At 33.6% G+C, this 19,996-nt stretch overlaps 1 long non-coding RNA gene across 1 annotated transcript; it reads left to right on the plus strand.

Moving 5' to 3' along the window:
* The first annotated feature begins 12,690 nt into the window (after positions 1–12,690).
* LOC116270594 lies at positions 12,691–18,476 on the plus strand. Its single transcript, XR_004178739.1, has 2 exons — positions 12,691–14,221; positions 18,137–18,476. It is a non-coding gene; the product is annotated as an uncharacterized LOC116270594 (long non-coding RNA).
* The last annotated feature ends 1,520 nt before the right edge of the window (positions 18,477–19,996 follow it).

Consider the following 19,996-nt stretch of genomic DNA (forward strand, 5'->3'; position numbering starts at 1 on the left):
CTTCCAAATTGAACACTGCACACTGCCTGACTTTAGATATAATTACTTCACATAATTGTTTCTGTCAAGAATAAATGAAGCCTTAAAAGAACAATACAATCATTACAAGTGGAGCATCTTAAGATATATATTATACTGGGCCTTTTACTGGTGGTGTTTTCTCGGTTAATAGTAACGACTAAAGATGGTTAAATTGTGCATCCTCAGTCACTAAAAACACATCTGAGTACCTGAGCTGCTCATGGATAATTTTAAATAAACTCTTTTTGCTCGATGAAAACTTAGAAAAATCAGTATTAGTTTTTAGTTAATTTGTTCAGGCAAATAAAACTATTCTGAAGATTCAGGGCTAGAAAAAGACGTGGAAACTGCATCCACATTTTTATACACCAAACAATGAATATTTTGCATTGATAAAAAAGTGGTTTTTTTGCATCATTGGGCTTTACCTTATTATTAATGGTTTATCTTAGAATTCTTAATTCTCAAAGTATGTTTGTAAGTATTGTATCTTCAAATTTGAATGTATTGAGCAGAAAAAATCATAAAGCAGATTATGTGTGTATATTAATCTGAGATGTTTATAACCGCAAAACCCAGTAATGCATGCCACTCTTCCTACAGTGGTGAAATATAGAGATCATCAAATTTGTTGTGCTGGGTAACATTTTATAACTTACTTTACTCTAAAACAGGAAAAGAACCAAACAAATAATGTTGGTTCTCCAACACAAGGAACTTCTATATCATGTATTTTATTATATATATATATATGGTTTGGCTGTGTCCCCATTGAAACCTCAGCTTGAATTTTATCTCCCGGAATTCCCAGGTGTTGTGGGAGAGACCCAGGGTGAGGTAATTGAATCATAGGGGCCTGTGCTATTTCCTGTGCTATTCTCATGCTAGTGATTAAGTCTTATGAAATCTGATGGGTTTATCAGTTGTTTCTGTTTTTGCTTCTTCTCTCATTTTTCTCTTGCTACCACAATGTAAGAAGTGCCCTTCTGGGAAGGGCAGTAGAGACTGCCCTGTGCTGTAGCTCAGTAACTAAAATTTTGGCCTTTCACACTGGTGGTCCAAGTTTTATTTCCTGCTTAGGAGGTAAGTCCTTTTTGGTTTAATATCTGCATAACCTTGTTTATTCTCTTCTCCCCCGTGGACTATCTTAAATTTTCCTTTCTCTGAGCACCTGGGAAGTTACCTTTGGTAAAGTTTGAAAGCCAGAAATATCAGCCATTTGGCCTGGCTGAAATTGGGTAATAAGAAATTTTAAAAGGACTTTATTAAAGAGTGTTATGGTTAAAAGTCAACTTAATTAAAGGTGGATATTCAAGCTCTAATAGCCTGATTCCTTGGTAAAAATAGGAGTGTCAGAAACCCTTTTCCTGGCCCTGTTCTTCCAAGGACTCCAACCTAAAGCCAATAACCAATTAAGAAATTTAAAAACTAGCAAATGGGAAATCTTGCAACTACTATAGTAATCTTCTGTCTGTCTATCTGTATAACTATATATGTGCAATGTTTATATAAAAGAGCTCTAATTAAATAATTGGCTTAAAAATAAGCACTTAAATAAAATATTTTGAAAGCAAAGTATAAACTGTAATGCCTTTTACTTCATGTAACTTTAGTAATCTTTGGGAAATAAAAACAGCTTTAGAGGTTATTGATAAATTTAGACATTTTGTCTAAATTATGCAGGTCAGATATTAGGTTTGCTAAATGCTTTAAAGTCATAAACTGCTTTGACTTTTGAAAATCATTCAATTTATTTTGGGGACATCAAATTCTAAATAAGGCCTGGGATATATGGAATTAGCTATGTCACCCAGCTATGCAAAGAAGGTTATAAACAAAAGAGATTTTATATAAGAAAGGATGTTGCATGGTAAATTCTTATTCTAAAGTAAAATGACTGGTTGTTTAAAAAGAAGAATGTTTAGGGCACATCAGAAAGTCTAAACATGTTGTACATGGTCTATGTAAGTTGTGAAAGAATTTATGAAAAGAGATGTATGCCAGAAATGTTGTACAATTTAAAGGTGATTAGGCCTCCTAAATGCTTACTAAAATCCCACTATGACCCTTAACTGTACAGCTTAACTATTTTACAGCTAGGTAAGACCTGGGACAGGTGGAGTTAGATGCTGGAAAGAATCAGACCTTATCTGCATTTCTGTCTGGGTCCTAGGCTCCACACCTAGTACATAATTAAAATCCCTTACCAAAGTTTTCACCAAAAATAAAAGCTGCTAAGAGTTAACATTGTAATATGTAATTGAGACTACCAAAAACATAGGTTTACATGCAAGGTGTGTAAAGAGAAAGAAATGGGTTTTTTGTAAGAGATTATAAGAAAGCATGGGAATGTAAATTTTGCCTAGGTTAGAGGGTTAAAGTATCTTTTTAAATTAAATTAAATGAAGTTGAACAAGCTGTGAAAATTTTATAAAAATTAATTAAAAGAGATTCTGACCAGGCATGGTGGCTCACACCTGTAATCCCAGCACTTTGGGAGGCTGAGGCGGGTGGATCATGAGGTCAGGAGATCAAGACCATCCGGGCTAACATGGTGAAACCTTGTCTCTATTAAAAATACAAAAAATTAGCCAGGCGTGGTGTTGGGTGCCTGTGGTCCTAGCTACTCAGGAGGCTGAGATAGGAGAATGGTGTGAACCCAGGAGGCAGAGGTTGCAGTGAGCTGAGATTACACCACTGCACTCCAGTCTGGTGGACAGAGTGAGTGTCTCAAGGAAAAAAAAAAAAAAAAGAGAGAGATTCCATGTATGAACATACTGGCTAAAGTTAAAAAGTTAAAATGGTATTATTCATGTTTTTTCCCATATATTGGACACTGGAATAGAAGCACAACAGAGTTTTCTTAGAATGTTGTTCTGCTCTGAGGAAAAAAATTGAAAACAGTTTAAAAATGTTTATCAAACTCTTACCTTATGGTCAAACTAATTAAAACTGAATAGATTTATAAAATGTTTTTAAAAAGCTAGTTTTAACATTAAAAATGGAATGGAATACTACTGGAAATATGAAATTTGGTTTTCTTTTATAAATATGATTTTCACGTAGTATTAAAAGATAACGAAGGGTTTGTGTTTACCCTTTAAGTAAACTTACAAAAGAAAAAGGGAGGGAAGGGAAAGAAAGGAGACAGAGTCAGTTGGCCTCATGCTGTCCCCATTGGGTCTTGTATGGAAAGCTAAGTCTTCTATCAGAATAATGTTTTTTCGTTTAGAAAATTTTTGAGTTATCATTTTGGCTAAATGAATGACTTTTGGTAGCCTAAGTTTCTATTTTGTAATATTCAATGTTTTAAATCCTTGGTATTTAAAAAACCTTTTGAAATCAAGCTCTAGGTTATCATGATAAATCAGCCAACACTAAACTTGTTTAAATATATAATTTGAATGAACTTCATGGTCTAAGTGAAATTACCTATAATAACCCATTAGTTATCTGTGCTATTATACTATTATACTAATTTTTAATGATACCCCACTAGTTATCAGTTCATAAATTGGAAAAACAGCTGTATTCAAGAGGACATAAGTCCAATGCTAAGTATGGACTCATGAAGTACCAGGACAGCTGTCTTGTCCTTCTTGAGTCCTTAAAGCTTTTGTAATTAAAGATTCTGCATTCCATTACTTGTCATGGAAAAGATAAAATAATTCAAATTGAATATGTTAGTGTGGTGACTTATACATTGCAGAAATAGTTTAAAACCAATGTTTTGTTCTAGATTCCTGGGAAGACAATCAAAGCTTCAGGTACATTTGGCTACCTGATAGATCATTTAAAGATTGATGAAGGGATTTCATTCAATTTTAATTTTCATTGCATGTCTTCTGGTTGTATAAAAGCTTTCCTGTGCAAGAGGGCTGATGTTGTGACAGTAGGTTATTATGCTACAGTGTATTTTCACCAGGGAAAGAAAGCTTTTTATGGTTCACTGAGGAGAATCCCTTCACAATCTACAACCCGAATATTAGATCTTCTGAGAACATTAGAGAAAAATTCTCCTTTCTATCCACGCTGTAGCAAAAGTTTGTAGCCTTGAACCTTGGGTTCATAATCTCACAATTGAGAAGGGTACCTCCACACTCCTGGAACTGTATACCCATTGGAACTCTTAAGGTAAAAGTAACCAGGAAAGTTTATCCCCAGAAAAAGATGGCATCATTGATGTGAACAACTTTTCCCTAGATCACAGATCAAGACTCCTACTATTATGAGACTCTTATCTTTTAATATTTTTTTCCTTGTTTATACCTCTATAAACAATAGAAATGAAAAGTGGTTATACTATGAGCACTTATCAGGTATACTTTTATTTGTGAAAGATTTTGCAAGTCTTATACATGACTAAAATTATACTTTAATAGATAAAAGATGAAGGCACAATGTAGGAGAGAAATTTTAGTGTTATATATGTTGCCTTATAATCAGTCAAAACTCCTCTTAACCCACATTATGGATTAAAGAGAACATTGCCAGGAGGCCTTCATTCTATTAAAAGGACATCATTTGTTTTGTCCTTTTTCCATTTGGTTTACAATAAAAGAGGCAATAATTAGAACTGTCACCCTCATAATAGGTTCTACAGCAAATTCTACTTTAAAGACTATCGTTACACAACAGACTTTAAATTCTCTTGTGAAAGTTATGCTAAATAACAGAATTGGCTAAACAGAAAAGTACCTGTGCAACTGTTGACACTTGTGGCCTATGGAGAAATACATCAAATGTAGATTATAAAAATTCAGTTTAGGGGATAAATGAAAAGACAACTTAGTCAAGTGAGTAGACTCTTCGTCTAGCTTATTCTTTAATCTATTTAATTTTACGTGGTGTGGTTTATGGGGACCCTGGGTAAGGAGCATACTCCAAACTCTTGTTATTATCCTCCCAATAGTCATAATAGTCTCCCTGCTGTAGTGTATTCTCTCAAAATGTTTGCAGGTAGCCATCTCCAGAACATCAAATGGTTTCTCTTCAACTGGAATGACAAAAGCTGAAAGAAATGTGCTACCATGAGTACACCATAACTTATGAATGACGTTCTGAGACTGGAAACCCAAAATGATGGTAACTGAGAGTGGCACTAAGACCCTAAGTTTTGGTCACACTCTCACCTAAGTGAGAACTTGGCCAAAAGGGGGGAATTTTCTTTTTTAAACAAAATTATGGGAAGCCATTATTTTGGACTGAATTCGTGGACTAGGGCCCCAAAAAACCAAATCAAACTAAAATGGAATTACTCATGCTAAATGTAACATAATCAAACTAAGAGTTTTTAAAAAAACACAGCATCCTAGAACAGACTAGCTTTTGTTTTTTCCTGTAAACAAGATGTTCCAGCATAAGGAGGTATCCTCTACTCAATCCTTCTTCTCTCTTTGCAAAACCCACTCTTCTGTTTCCCAATGAGTTTCAAAAGCGTAAGTACATTTACAATGACTAAGGTTTTGATCAATCCCTCAAAATTGAGATAATGACCAAAAGGGGGAAATTGTTAAAACCAAGTATGGCCTAAGTAGGACTCTCTAATTCTATATTTGAGTCCTTGTGGATAAGCTGTAACCTAGCTTAGTAGTCAAACAAAATTGAAAACCTAACTTAATGGTATGCACCTGTAACAATGGCTGAGTGTAGGCCAAACCCAGCGGCCATACTTCAACCTGTCATAAATTGCTGAATGTTCAAAATGCATTCAAATAAGGCAAACACCAAGCTGTAAGCATTCTCACTTTTTCTGTACCTCACTTCCGATTCCTGTACATAACTCTACCATTTTGTTTATAAATGTGTTCTGACCACAAGGCACTCCTGGAGTCTCTGTGAATCTGTTGTGATTCTGGGGATTTCCCACTTTGCAAGTTGCTCATTGCTCAACTAAAGTCCTTTAAATTGTTTTAAATTGACGTTTTTCTTGTATCACTGTAAATGCAGTTGCCTTTTTGACATCTTCATCTGGATAAAAATACAAATTATAAATTATTACCTTTCCTCAAACTCTTTTATTTCCCCATCCTTGTCTCACCTAATTGCACCTTATTCCCCAATTCTCTTGCAGTTGCCTAAACCAGAATCCATAAATATTTCTTCAAATTATCTCATTGGTCATACCCAAATCTAATCAGTCTTCTTCTTATTATCAAGTCAATGCTCACATGTACTTCCAAACCAATTAAATTCACGTGATGCTTATTGCACCCTCAAGATCCTCCTCAGTTAGGCTTTGTTTAATCAGTCTCCTGGCTGGTTTGCTTCCAGGAATATTCTCCCACAATCTACCCTACTGTATTCTGCCAGAATCCTATTCCTGAAACACTAAATCAGCTATGAATCACTTAACAGAAAAGTTATGCTGCTCCTTAACAGGAGTGTGCTATGTCCTTTGAAGTCTTAGTTCTTGTCTAACTTTAGAACTTTATTTCTCCAAACCCTAATGTTATCTCTAGGCACACTGAAATATGCACAGTTTTCAAATCACAGTCTAGACTTGTAAGCCTCTATTTTTTTTCTGCCCAGGTTATTCACCCCTCATCCTCACTTTACTTTCACCCCTTAATAGCAAATAAAATGTTACATTTTCTGACTCATCCTCATCCTGGTTAAGGTCCAACCCGTGGTGTTTTGTTAACAAATTATTGTATTCCGCACTGCTAATATTTGCCTAAAGGTTTTTCCACCACTTGCCTATGTTGCCCTTAATGTTTCCATCTTGAGTTATTTTTACTGCTCTTTGAACATACTAGATGTCAAAACTATACTTTTAATAAATTAAGAAAGAATGTTTTATTTTTTCCATAAAATTAAAATACTCTTACTGCAATTGTATTTTCTCATGATGTTGAGTGTTTTTCCTTTTATTACTTTATTTTTACCAATTCAGAATGCTGGCCTTGGAGCCAGAACAACTGGAAGCAAACCTCAGCTCTGCCATTCACAACATTTTTGACACATATCAAGCTATATAGCTTTTCTATGCCTCAACCTCTTTATCTATAGAATATGAATAACGATAAGAAGTTTACAGGTGCATTATACATTTTTTTTGAAACAGGGCCCAGCATTGTAAATATTCAATGTTTATTATTACTATTGTTATTATTATCTTTAGTGTTGTTGCTAATAGAGAAGATGCTAAAACTAATGCAGTTCCTGTAATTAACCTTCACCCAAACTTAAAGAAACAGGTCTAGCTATTTGCTAAATTTTTATCCAGAAAACAAAAATATTACATCTTTATCTAGAACCATTGTCCATATTTGTATGGTATCATCGAAAACCCTAAAATAAATAAGACTATTTTAATAACATATTATCGCGCTACCAAATTCCAATCTAACTATTCTGTCTCATAAAACAAGTCATGTTTCATGATGTCTTCCAATTTCTTCAGTGACAAGATGCCAGAAAACTAACCTGATGAATATACATAATGAATAAATTTAATTAAAATTTATACATAGATTCTTATGCCCTACAAAGAGGTGCAGTGAGTTCCCAGAAAAATAGTTGAGACTCGTAATCATGGTTCTTGAATTTTCTAGCCTGTAAGTGAGCAAATGATTTAATTTTACATCATTTCATCAAAATGATCTTAGATGATGAACACAATATTCTCCCTATTTATCTAGAAATACATAGCTTATTGCTCAAGAAATCCTTCTGGATAAAAGTGAGTGAGTTATGTACTCAATTGATTTGAAAGGTAAACACAATTTTAGAAAGTAGAGAAAACAGGTTGCTTAACTATACACAATAGTTGGCCATTGAAATACCTGAGATATTTTACATAGCACAGAAAATAAAGGGGCCCATTGTTCAACCCTTAGGCACGATAAAATCTCCCCAAAATCTAAATTTTGAAAATATAGTTGCCATATAAATTTTCATAGATTTAACTCAGAAAAAAAGCAATAGTATTTTCTTAAATTCAAAATTGGATAGGCATTATGTTTCATTTTACCCTTGGAATAAAGCCAAACAGCCATGATATGGGGGAAAATACAGAATGATAAACATTTCAGGCTGATAATCCTTGTACATGACATATTTACAAGCATTGACTTGCATACAAATGTCCGTTTCCAAATTTAATTACAGTGATTGATGTGTAGTATATAGTCTTAAAGGCAGCAACTCCTGTATATTTTTTCTTTCTGACCTCATAGTAAGTGGCTGCCTTCTGTGTTTAGAATTGTCATTGTGCAAATATCATCAAGATACAACTGACCCTGACTTTTAACAAATGACACCTATGTTATAAAATTTGTAGGGTTACCAAAACTACCTATTAGATAAAGGATGAAGTGGTCTTTTAACAGTGTTGAGCTGTTAAATGTGTTAATTAGATAATATTAATGCTGATTTTTAAGGATTTCAAGAGTTAAGAGTTAGCAATCACCTTTTCATTCTAAAAACAACAGTAGTGCTACTTGGTCTTAGAATATGATTTTTTTTTTAATGTCACAGGATGAGTCCCTCATAATTTAACATTTTAATCATTTCAAGGTGATTTGTTTTTACTGTGAGAAACCCTGTGTTAGCACTTTCCCCACATGTTTCCTAAGCATAATCGCATATTAGTTGCAATTTTCTCTGCAACATAAGACTTAATTATGCTGAAGAAAAAAGCTTCTTTTTTTAATAAAAGGGGTAAAATACCACAGATATCCAGTTTGAACTAATACTGAGACTGGAAACTCATTACCACTAAAAATGTCAGTTCTGATGAAGCATTAAAAAAATTCCAAGAATCAAATTCTAAATGTCTTTACTAAGCTGTTTTATGGTAGCGTGTACCATTGGAAATGTGATGAGTCTTCATGTAAAAATGCTGATTTGAATTAGATTTAGAATGTATGTCATCCTCAATTAGCCTTTCCCTCATCAAAATGATCTCACAAACACGGAGAATGAATCTTTATTTCCTCCTTTGCACATGGGAGGTCATTTGTCAGATTTAATATACTTCTACCTATGTCTTCCTACATGCTTGGAGTTCAAGATGGATGACCATGGACTTCCAGAAAAAGTTTTTAGCTTAAAACTTAAATACAATTTTAATATAATGTCAAAACTATTCATATTGAGTCAAAAAATTAGAGTAGCATTTACTCAGATAACATTGGTTTATTTCTATTTGAAGAAATAAAACATTTTTTTCAACATTTCCCTCCCCTAAGGGCAAGTTGATATACTAGTAATCACCTAGGTAATACAGGGTGAGGAACAGTGTGTACTAAAACATGTATTTTCTTGAATCTTGCATATATTTTTATAGATTTGAGGTGATATTAGTGGATATGATATTATATAAAGGAAATCATTTGTTTTATGTTTGTTTAAATAAAATTATCTAAGGAATTTTATAAATTAATATTCAACAGTTGGACAATTCTAGTGACCCTATAATATGGGTATCTATTTAGAGATTATGGATCCTATAAAGAGAACAACCTGCTTAGACTGGTGATAGAAGATTCATATGCCGAAAGACTTCTCAAGTAACTCTCAATAAGCGGTTATGACTACTTTCTAAAGAATGTAATATCCATTTATTAAGGGGCTATTTGCAAAGCTTAGTGCTTACAATTTCTGTCCCTAAGGAATCTGGCTGTTTATGAGAACATTTGGGTTCTTGCAATTATAACTAAAAACTTGACTTCTGCTGTGGAACATTTATGCCTTAGCAAACATTTGAAATTTGAAGGGAAAAGAATTATCTACTTTTTCAATGCCTTGTCAAAGACTTGAAGTATTCAGTATAACAGTGTCTTCAAGGTGAGATAATAGAGAAGGGTAATAGGGAAATTTTGTTCCCTGCTTTGGCAATACGAATAGTGGCTGGAATGATATGGATTAGATTATAATATTGATGCTAAATGCATTTTCAGATTTCAGGTGAAATAGAAAAAAAAAAAAAAAAACACTCTAAAACCCCTGCTCTAACAAGGAAACAAGCCATTTAAATGATTGTAATATTTAGCTCCATTTCAAGTTTCTACTTAAAGTTAATGCAACTATAAACCCTGTGCTATTATTTATATTCCAAGTCACAATATTTATCCTATAATATAATTTCCAGAGTATAGATTCGTAGTAATTCCATAATTTAAATGTTAAACTAGTTTAAAGCTCTTTAAGTTTGCATATCCTAAACTGTAATCAATTCAGATAGTCACATGCATTAACTTAATAGAAAAGCACGTGCATTTCAGCAAAATCTTTAGTAGACGATGAGCATCACATTTCAGAAAAGAGAGGATATAATGCCCTGTGGTGAATGTTGCAACAGAGAATTAAAGTTAAAATATGAACATAAAATATTGTGATATTCACTGTCTCTCATATTTGAAAAAATGTATATGAGTACAGCATATAATGAAAAATAATATTTTATTAATTTGATATTAATTTAAACAGAATAATTTCATCTGAACTATATCATATAAAATAAAAAGAAAGATCTGGCTAATTATAGAAAAGAGAATTATATACTTAATTGTAAATTATGCCATCAGATTTTTAACAAAATTTCTGACTTCTAAATTTTGAAATTAAGTACTTTTCTTTCAACATAAGATCATAAAATATCAATTATTTCAAAACCTCATCATCAGGCAAAATCATTATTGACTCTGGATATTGGGAACAAAATTCTTAAGATAAAATTACAGATTTTGTGAAGGTACTTGGCAGAAGGAACCCTTTAAAAGAAGAAGGAAACAAAATAATAAATCAAACTTGTGAATTTTGACTTTTTTATTCATTTGATTGTTATGGGATCAGGGACTGTCTCAATCTTGTCCAATACTGCAACCATTTTGGATAGGGTAGATGGAGAGTATCTATATGGAGGTGGCCTTTATGCCGATACCCAAGAGCATTCAAAGGAGGAAGCCGTGCAAAAATTGCTGAATTCCCTTCCAGGAACAGTGAATTCAGATGCAAAGTATCTGAGAGCAAGAAACATGGTACTTGAGGGACATAGGGAAGGCTAATGTGGTCAGAGAAATCTAGAGAAAGAGGATGTGGTAAAAGACATGCAGAGATCAAATAGCAATGATGACAACAACAATGAGAATTATTCTATTATTGGATATTTACTATGTGCTACCCACAATTTTAGGGCTTAACATGCAGTTTCTGTTGGGCCTTACTTCTAATGTAAGACATTTAGTTTTTATTCAAACTGAGATGAAGCAGTTAAAGGGTTTTAAATGGGAGAATGTTATGGTTAGCTGTAATTTTAAAAGATCTCTCAGATATTTTTTGGCACAATAATGTAGAGGATGAGAAAAGTATAAAGACAGGAACCAAGAGGACAATGGGGAGACTGAAACAGCACTCCAGATGAGTGTGAAGCAAAGTTAGAATTGGGGTGAAATTCCAATATCCATTCAGAGGTATAGCTGGCTTTCCCTTAGATTGGATCTATCCATCACAGGAAGGATGGAAATCAGAGATGATCCCTCATTGTTCTGTCTGAGTAACATGTGAGTTACTTGGCTGATATGGGGAAAATAAGCACTGGCGAAGAACTAGGGGTGGGCAATGATTGGGTCTGCTTTGTACTTGTAAATTATTAAATATCCAAATACATGTATCCAATAGATTTCTAGATATAACCCTTGAACTAATGGGAAAAGTCTGAATTGGAATGAACAATTTTTGAGATATCTGATTATTCATGTAATTTAGAACCATGAGACAACATAAGATTATTTTAAAAGAGAGTGAAAATAGAGAAGACAACATATGGTAAAGCCTTGGTGGCTTATCAACTGAGCAGCAACAATAGCAACTGAGAAATCTTGGAAGGGAGATTGAAAGAAAACTAATCGGGAAATGGGGTTATAGAGAAATATAGCTAATAAGCTTTTCCTACAAGGGAGCAGTCACCTGTATCAAATTGTGAAGAGAGTTGGTAAAACAATGACAGCAAATTGACTGTTTGACTTGACAAAATTAAGGATGATACTCGAAAAAATGTTAAGAGGCATTTTTTGAGTAGTGAGGATGAAGCCTGTTTGGGTTTTATTGAGGATATCATGGGAAGACAGTGAGAACAGGATTAAAGTCATCGCTTATGAGAGGAAATTTATTGTAAGGCAGAAAAAAAATGGAGGGAGACATGGTTCAAGGAAGCTTTCCTTTTTCTTTCTTTCTTTTTTTTTTTTTTTTAAGGGATCACTTATTGTAAGGTGTGCTTGCATGACGATGGGGAAAACATATAGTGAAAGAGAGTCATGATTTTGTCATTAAACTGGGGAAAATAAAATCATTATTTGCTGTGAAAACTCAATAAAATGTGTGTGTGTTTAGTACCTGGCTTATAGTAAGCAATCAAATAGTAGCTATTAAGATGATGGTATTAGTGATGACGATGATGGCAATGGCAAAGAAGAAGGCACAGGAATATTAAAGGAGAAAAAAGACAGAAATTATTTTCACAAATCTTTGGAAAAACTGAAAGTACAAGTTATTGTCAGGAAACATCTTTTGTCAAAATAGAAAGGAAGGCACATATGGCCAAAATTATCATTGACTTGTCAAATCATATGGTGTAAAGTTGAATTAGTGCTTACCTACACATATCTTCTTTAATGATAATGCAATTTTGGGATGTAAAGTCTATTAAATAAGGGAAAGAAATGTTTGAGACGTCAGAGGAAAAGATGTGCTGAACTAGTCCTGTTACTGTGTGGGAAAGTGAATGTACTAGAGAAACAAGGCAGGATTGTCTGGCAATGTTGACATTAAGAGGAAGGTATTTAAGGTCTATACTTCTCTTTAGTAACATAACTAAAGGTTAAGTGTAATTGGCTTAAGTTACATTAAATGCCTGCAAAAATGTTTCACAGGATCCTCTGTGTTAGGGTTACAAAAAGAATAAACATAGTCCATCAACCAAAATAAAAGACAACAGAACATATTGTCTCAATTAGCCAACTCATCTTAAAATTTTCTCAAGATTATTTCTCTCAAAGTGTTTGCTTTTTATTGCTAACCTACTCTCTGTAACATATCTATAGTATCAAAGTACAAGTACCTATTTTATAGCCTTAATAAAGTGTATTTATTAGATGGAAGAAAAATGACTCCATTGATTGTATGTCCTTTGGGTCTCAGAAATCCAAACTTAGACAGAACTGTACTTGTGACCACTTCAATAAGGGTATCATAAAAAAGGAACAAAAACAGAAAAAGTCAAACATCACTACATAGTGATACCATCTCTAAACTAAGCTGCAAATATGGAATGTCTGGTGTTGCTGTAAGTTTCTAAAATGACTGACCTCAAAATAAATATCATCAGAGCCTCAAAAGAAACAGGAACTGAGGCTCAAACCCATATTATACACAATTAAGAACTTGTCACTACCAGAAGATCTCCTGTTTTAAAAAATATATAAAGAATTACATATAGTAAGAAAGAAACTTTTTCTGATTGTTCTAGAAAAAGAAATAGCGTAATGTGATGTATAAGAAGTACAACGTTTTTGAAATAGTCATCGTTCACTTAAATCTGCTTTGTGGTTTGGCAATATATGCAAATATAGTTACTACTGTAAATAATATGCAGAGGGATGAGCCATTGACGAGTCAGCTTTGAAAGATCATTGTTAGAATATCAGAATGTAAGACATTTATGAAATGATTTGTTAAAGATTTCCACATTGATGAATTTACCATCACGTGGTAGGTGTTGGGTGAAGTGACCGTTAGAAGTAGGAAGTGAGAGACTGCATATGGCTTTCTTTTAAGCTTGGATACGAGAAATCACTAAAGCAAATAAGAACAGTCATTTATTCCTGTTTATCAATTGTCTTTTTGGACATTACGACTTGCTCCTCTGTTTGGGTTTTTGTTTTCTTCTGTGTTTAGGTTCTCTAATAAAGAGAAACGGAGCCAGATTTGAAGACAGAAGTAAGGCCGAGGCCTTGTTCCTGCTTGTACTTTTTGTAGAAAACGAGATCATAAAGGGGCAAATGAGGAGTGTCCGGAATCTATGTTCCAATTCTGAGGAACAGACTCTTGGTGTCAAGAAGCAGAGGTGGCAAGGACACGATTATCATAAATTGCATCATCATTGTGCGTGGTAACCAAAGCAACTCCCCGACTGCTAGTTAACTGCATAGTGCTGTATGCTTGAATGCTTTGTTCCTCTAGTCCTTCCAACATTTTTGTAAGTATCATAATACCCTGTGTTAAACTTCCTTCTGCCCAAAACATTCAGAGTTGTTTCAATGCCCTCCAATGAACTCTGACAGATACACTATTTTTTTTTTCATTTGCAGTATGCTTTTTTTTCCAACCATCTTATTTTACCCTACAGGAGTGCTACAAATAATATTACCGATGAAAAAAAATAAGGCTCAATTTTTAAACTATAGCCCATTTAAATTCAACATAATTTTTAAAATACAAACCATGTGGAAAAAAAAAACTCTGCTAAATTCTTTACATTTGTTATCCTTAATACATGTTATGATCCTGTGGTAGTTATTACTGCCATTATTATTATTCTTTTAACTTTTATTTTAGGTTCAGAAGTACACATGGTGCAGATTTGTTATATAGGTAAATTATGTATCACAGGGATTTGGTTTACAGATTATTTTGTAACTCAGGTAATAAGCATAATACTTGACAAGTGTTTTTTTGGTCCTCATCCTCCTCCTACCCTCCATTCTCAAGTAGGTACTAGGGCCTGTTGTTCCCTTCTTTTTGTCCACGTGTACTCAATACTTAGCTCCCACTTATAAGTGAGAACACATGGTATTTGGTTTTCAGTTCCTACCTTAGTTTGCTTAGGATAATGGCCTATGGCCCCATCCATGTTACTGCAAAGAATATGATCTCATTCCTTCTTATAGATGTATAGTATTTGGTGGTGTATTTGTGCCACATTTTCTCTATGCAGTCTATTATTGATAGGCATTTAGGTTGAGTTCATGTCTTTGCTATTGTGAATAGTGCTTCAGTGAACATTCATGTGCAGGTATCTTCATGGTAGAATGATTTATATGCCTCTGGGTATATACCCAGTAATGAAATTGCTGAGTCGAATGGTAATTATGTTTTAAGGTTTCTGAGAAAAAATTCAAAATGAGTATTGAAAAGAAAAAAATGGATATGGACATCTAACTTCCTGTTTTCCCAAGGCCTGCGAGAAAGACAACAGCTTCTGGTGATCCATTCATTTGTTAGTTTATTGTTGAATTTCGGACAAGGGCAGACACACTTGGTTCCATTCTTGCCTCTCCCATATTTTAAAATCTACAGTTCTGTCTTTGTTAGAAAATAGGCAGCATCTTTCTTTATACTCTGCCGCTAACTGAGGAGGCCAAATGTAGGATTTCCTTGCTCTGTCCTTTGTCGTGTACTTCAAAAACAAATGCTACTACTCATTATAGACTGATTCTCAACTGGTGCTTAATTTATATGTGAGGCTGATCCATGCTTTCAGCCACATGTATCATTCCTGGATCTCAGGCATCAAATGACAATAGCTCCCTGAGTAATAATGACAGTATCAAATACCATTACTCCCCCACCATTTCCAAAGACTCCTCGTTAAAAACCTTAGTATTATACTTTGGTTATTTTTGGCAAGGATAAGATGAAAATTACTATAGTAAAATAAATACACTATTGACACTTTTTGGTAAGTAAATACTGTTTAGGGACAGCAGAGATCAAAAAGTTTTTTTTAATCTTTGTAACAAACATGCTATCCAACTTACAATTATTAATAATAATGCTAATAATTTTATATCTGTCAGTTTTTTTGTGTATTCATCTTTTAACTAGTTCTGAACTTGGACAGAAAAGCTTAACAATACATTTCTAGAGCAGGGTTATATTCCTCAGGATTAATATATTTCCATTAAAAATAGACATGATGAGATTTTACAAAGTACTAGTTTGAGATACAGAACTGTGTTATAGTCTCTTCACTTATAAAGTAACTGTGTGATTCTAAATAAAACTCATCTAATCTCTCTAGACATCACTTTATTTATCTATATGTTGAGTTTACATGGACTGCATTTCATATAATTTCAAAGACATAGCAAACAACACATTTAATTTTAAATGTCATATGTGATCACTTGGACTCAGGAAGGGGAACATCACACACCGGGGCCTATCATGGGGAGGGGGGAGGGGGGAGGGATTGCATTGGGAGTTATACCTGATGTAAATGACGAGTTGATGGGTGCAGCACACCAACATGGCACAAGTATACATATGTAACAAACCTGCACGTTATGCACATGTACCCTACAACTTAAAGTATAATAATAATAAATTAATTAAAAAAAAAAAGAAAGGAAAGAGAAAAAAATAAAAATAAAAAAAAATAAATGTCATATGTGTACTCACTTGATACATTTCCAAAAAAACAAATAAATCATATAGAAATATACTATATAAATAAAAAGGAAGTACTTCAGCATCCAAGAATGCTAAAATATATAAATATAGGAATGATCAAATGTTTTGTATGTTTGAGACAGCATAAAAGTGATTAATTCTATTTAATATTTTAATAAAACTTATGTAACTAGTTCCTTTAACATATTTGCTGTTTTTCAAAACCCAGATAGTGTCATAAGCCAGTATATTCTGGAAATACGAGAAAAATAAAGAGATGAAATTTCTCTCTGACTTTAAGGGAGCTATCAGATATCTTTAATTTATGTATACCGTTCATAGTGCATCCTATTATTTGACAGTGATATATAAGTTCTAATTAATAAATGATCTTTACGAGGAAAATGTAATGAATTCAGAATGCATTTTGTTTAGCCAATCTAAATGAAAGAGCAGTTAATTATCATGCTAAAAAAAAAAAAAAAAAGACAAGTAAATATAACACTTCCAATTACCAACAAGTGGAATCTCCATAAAGATCTGAAATTTTTATTTAAATAGAGTGAACAAGGTAAATATCTAGTTTTTATAAGATAATCTTTTTTCACAGATATGTTCTATGGGAAGTAAAATGTTGTAAAATTACGACAAATGTTACTGCCTTAAGAGTTAATAGAGGTGAGATCCACTAGGAGAATTAATATTCAAATGGCTACATTGTCTCTAAGGGACTTGAATATCATGAAGGAAGAGGAGATTTTATTGATTGGGAAATGGTGGAAGGTTATGCTTATTGTATATAATAAAGATTATTGATTTTGTTAAGCAGAAAAATGGCACTTTTAAAAGCCCATTTCATATCAACTGAAACTGAATGGTAATTTCTACCAGTCTAAAAGTTTTAAAAAAATCATTTTTAATGAAGCAAAAGCATAATTTGTCAGGAACATCCCTTATACCAACAAAAAGAGAGTTCATTGCCATAATGAAGGTTTTCTTCTAACATCTAAATTGAAATTGCAATATATTCAACTAGGTTGAAATTGTAGGCAAAGTTACTTCTGCTATAATAGGACTTCATACTAAAGTGAAATATCTTCAGCTTACTCCTAAGAAATTTGAAGGTGAAGATATATCTTGTTGAGAAAATATGGGTATGTTCAAGCATCGATGACACTTGAACAGAAAACCGACATCCTTTATTTCAGTAAGCTGTAATTATTTCAATGAGCAATAAAATCTGAGGCGCTATATGCTTAAAGAAGCTACTGCAACCTCTTATTGAATCACTGTTTATTGGTGCTTCGTGGTGTGTTGATGGAGGTGATGGAGCTTGCTGCCATTTTATGCAATAACATGAAATAAAATTAAATTACTTTTCTGTAGCTCTACAAACTGTTGAATATAAAAGTGCTCAATCTGGTCTATCAAGTCAATATTTTTCTTTTATTTATTTGTGTTTTATAATTCAGAGAAACATTGTGAAGCAAATTTTTAGTAAACAGACTAGAATTCCAGTTTCACTTAATTCACTGGATATGTGGATACCTCTGAGACTAAACTCAAATTCTGCCAGGGAACATGGTCAGATTACATTTTGCACTCTCACTGGTGATTAAGCATGACTATGTGATTAAGATCTATTCAATAGAATGTGAGAAGAAGTAATTTGTACCAATTCAAGGCCTGGGTCATCAATTACTATCCTTGTACATTCCAGGTTCTGTTCCCTTTCTAGCTGGTTGCAGTAGAGAAAGCCACGGTATTGCAAAAACCAGATCCTGAAGATGCCATGATATCTGACTTCTTGAATATCCAGTTGATGACAAAGAATTGCCCTGACCTACTATCTTTTGGGCTCACTCTGAACTATTACTTAAATAAGAAATAAATTCTCTTATGTTTGAGCTATTATTTATATTTGACTTGTTATTTGTAAGGATAGCCAGCATTATTTTAACTAATAGAAAATTTAGTACCTTAAATAGGTTACTACTGCTGGGTTGATGCAAAAGTAATTTCAGTTTCTGCCATTTAAAAAAAAAAAAAAAAAAAAAAAATGGCAAAAACCGCAATTACTTTTGCACCAACCTAATATTTTAAAAATCCTAAATTATGGATGTTTGCTTGTGTTTTGAAAGGAAGGCAACAACAAAGGAGGAAACCCTATAGTACATTGGAGAGCTGGGGGATCTGCCTTACTCTTGCCATGCATTTGTTAAAACTGTTACCAGCAACATTTTGAAAGGAAGACAAGTGTTTTCCAAGTGTGTGGTTCTAAATGAAAGAGTTGGAAGGAGCCATAATGCCACTATGTCGTTTTTTTTAGCCTGTTACATTAGAAACACATTACAAGAAAGTGATGATTCAAAAAGGAATTGGTTGGTTTGCAAACAAAAAATGAAAGAAAATAGAAAACATTTACAAAGTTGGGAACTCCCAGGGTCAGAGTCAGCAGTTTCTGGATCCCGAGCAGTAGGGATATAAGTGTATGAAAGTTTTAGAGCAACAAATCCCATTAAAACATTTCAGTTAGAAAACAGAAACAGACACACACACACAGGTAATTAAGGATCTAGCTCTTGAGCAAAGGTCAGATGCTTACAAGAAAGGCAGTACCTTTCCATTAATCCCTGTTATTACCCATCGTTGCAGAGAATGAGGTGAGGCAAAGAAGAAGAAATAAAACATTTAAAAACTAGTCCAAGTAAAAGGCTTTGGATGTATTCACTGGCTCTAGGACTGCCCTGAAGTAAATATCAAATAAATTCCAAAATTAAAAGAAATTCTATTTCCTTGATTCTGTCTTGAGACACTTATAAGAATAAAACAAATCTAGGATCTCCAGACTTTCCGCAGGAGAAAGCAAATCATGTAAGATGCACAGACCGCAAGCAGGGCATATACTTTATGGCTACCCAAGATGTGGTCATCAAAAATAGTAGATGAGATAGGACCTCTCAGAGCGTAGAAATAGAAAGCAACAGAGAAAAACTGGTAAGAGTTTATTCTAGAGTTAGAATCTGGGTACAATAAAGAAATTTTCTCCAGAAAATGGCAGACAGTCTACACGCCAGGATTCTGTTCTGCCTATGACCCAGGAACAGTTGTATGACCCTCCTTCTTTTTTCAATGGAACATGTGTAGTTTAGTGTGTGCATACTTTTCTGTGCCTACCTATTCCTATGTTGTATAATGGGAAGTGAAGACAAATAACTTGTGTTCTAGTTAGTAGGTCTTCAAACCTTTAGGAATTATGGAAATACTGGACTTCAAGCTCTTTGTAGCTACTGGATGCTATGGTTTGAATGTATCTCCCTATAATCATATTTTGGAAACAACTCTCTTAGTAACAGTATTAAGAGGTAAGACCTTTAAGAGGTTATCAGGCCATGAGTTTCCTGCCTCCATAAATGGATTCATGTCATTATCTTGGGAGTGGATTTCTTATGAGAGACTAGTTTGGCCCTCCTTTGCATGCTTCTCTCTCTCTCTCTCTCTGTCTCCCCCTCTCTCTCTCTCATGTACTCTCTTGCCCTTTTACCTTCCACCATGGAATGATACAGCAAGAAGGCCCTCA

This window comes from Papio anubis, chromosome 15 (genome assembly GCF_008728515.1).
Source record: "Papio anubis isolate 15944 chromosome 15, Panubis1.0, whole genome shotgun sequence".
Classification (NCBI taxonomy): domain Eukaryota; kingdom Metazoa; phylum Chordata; class Mammalia; order Primates; family Cercopithecidae; genus Papio; species Papio anubis.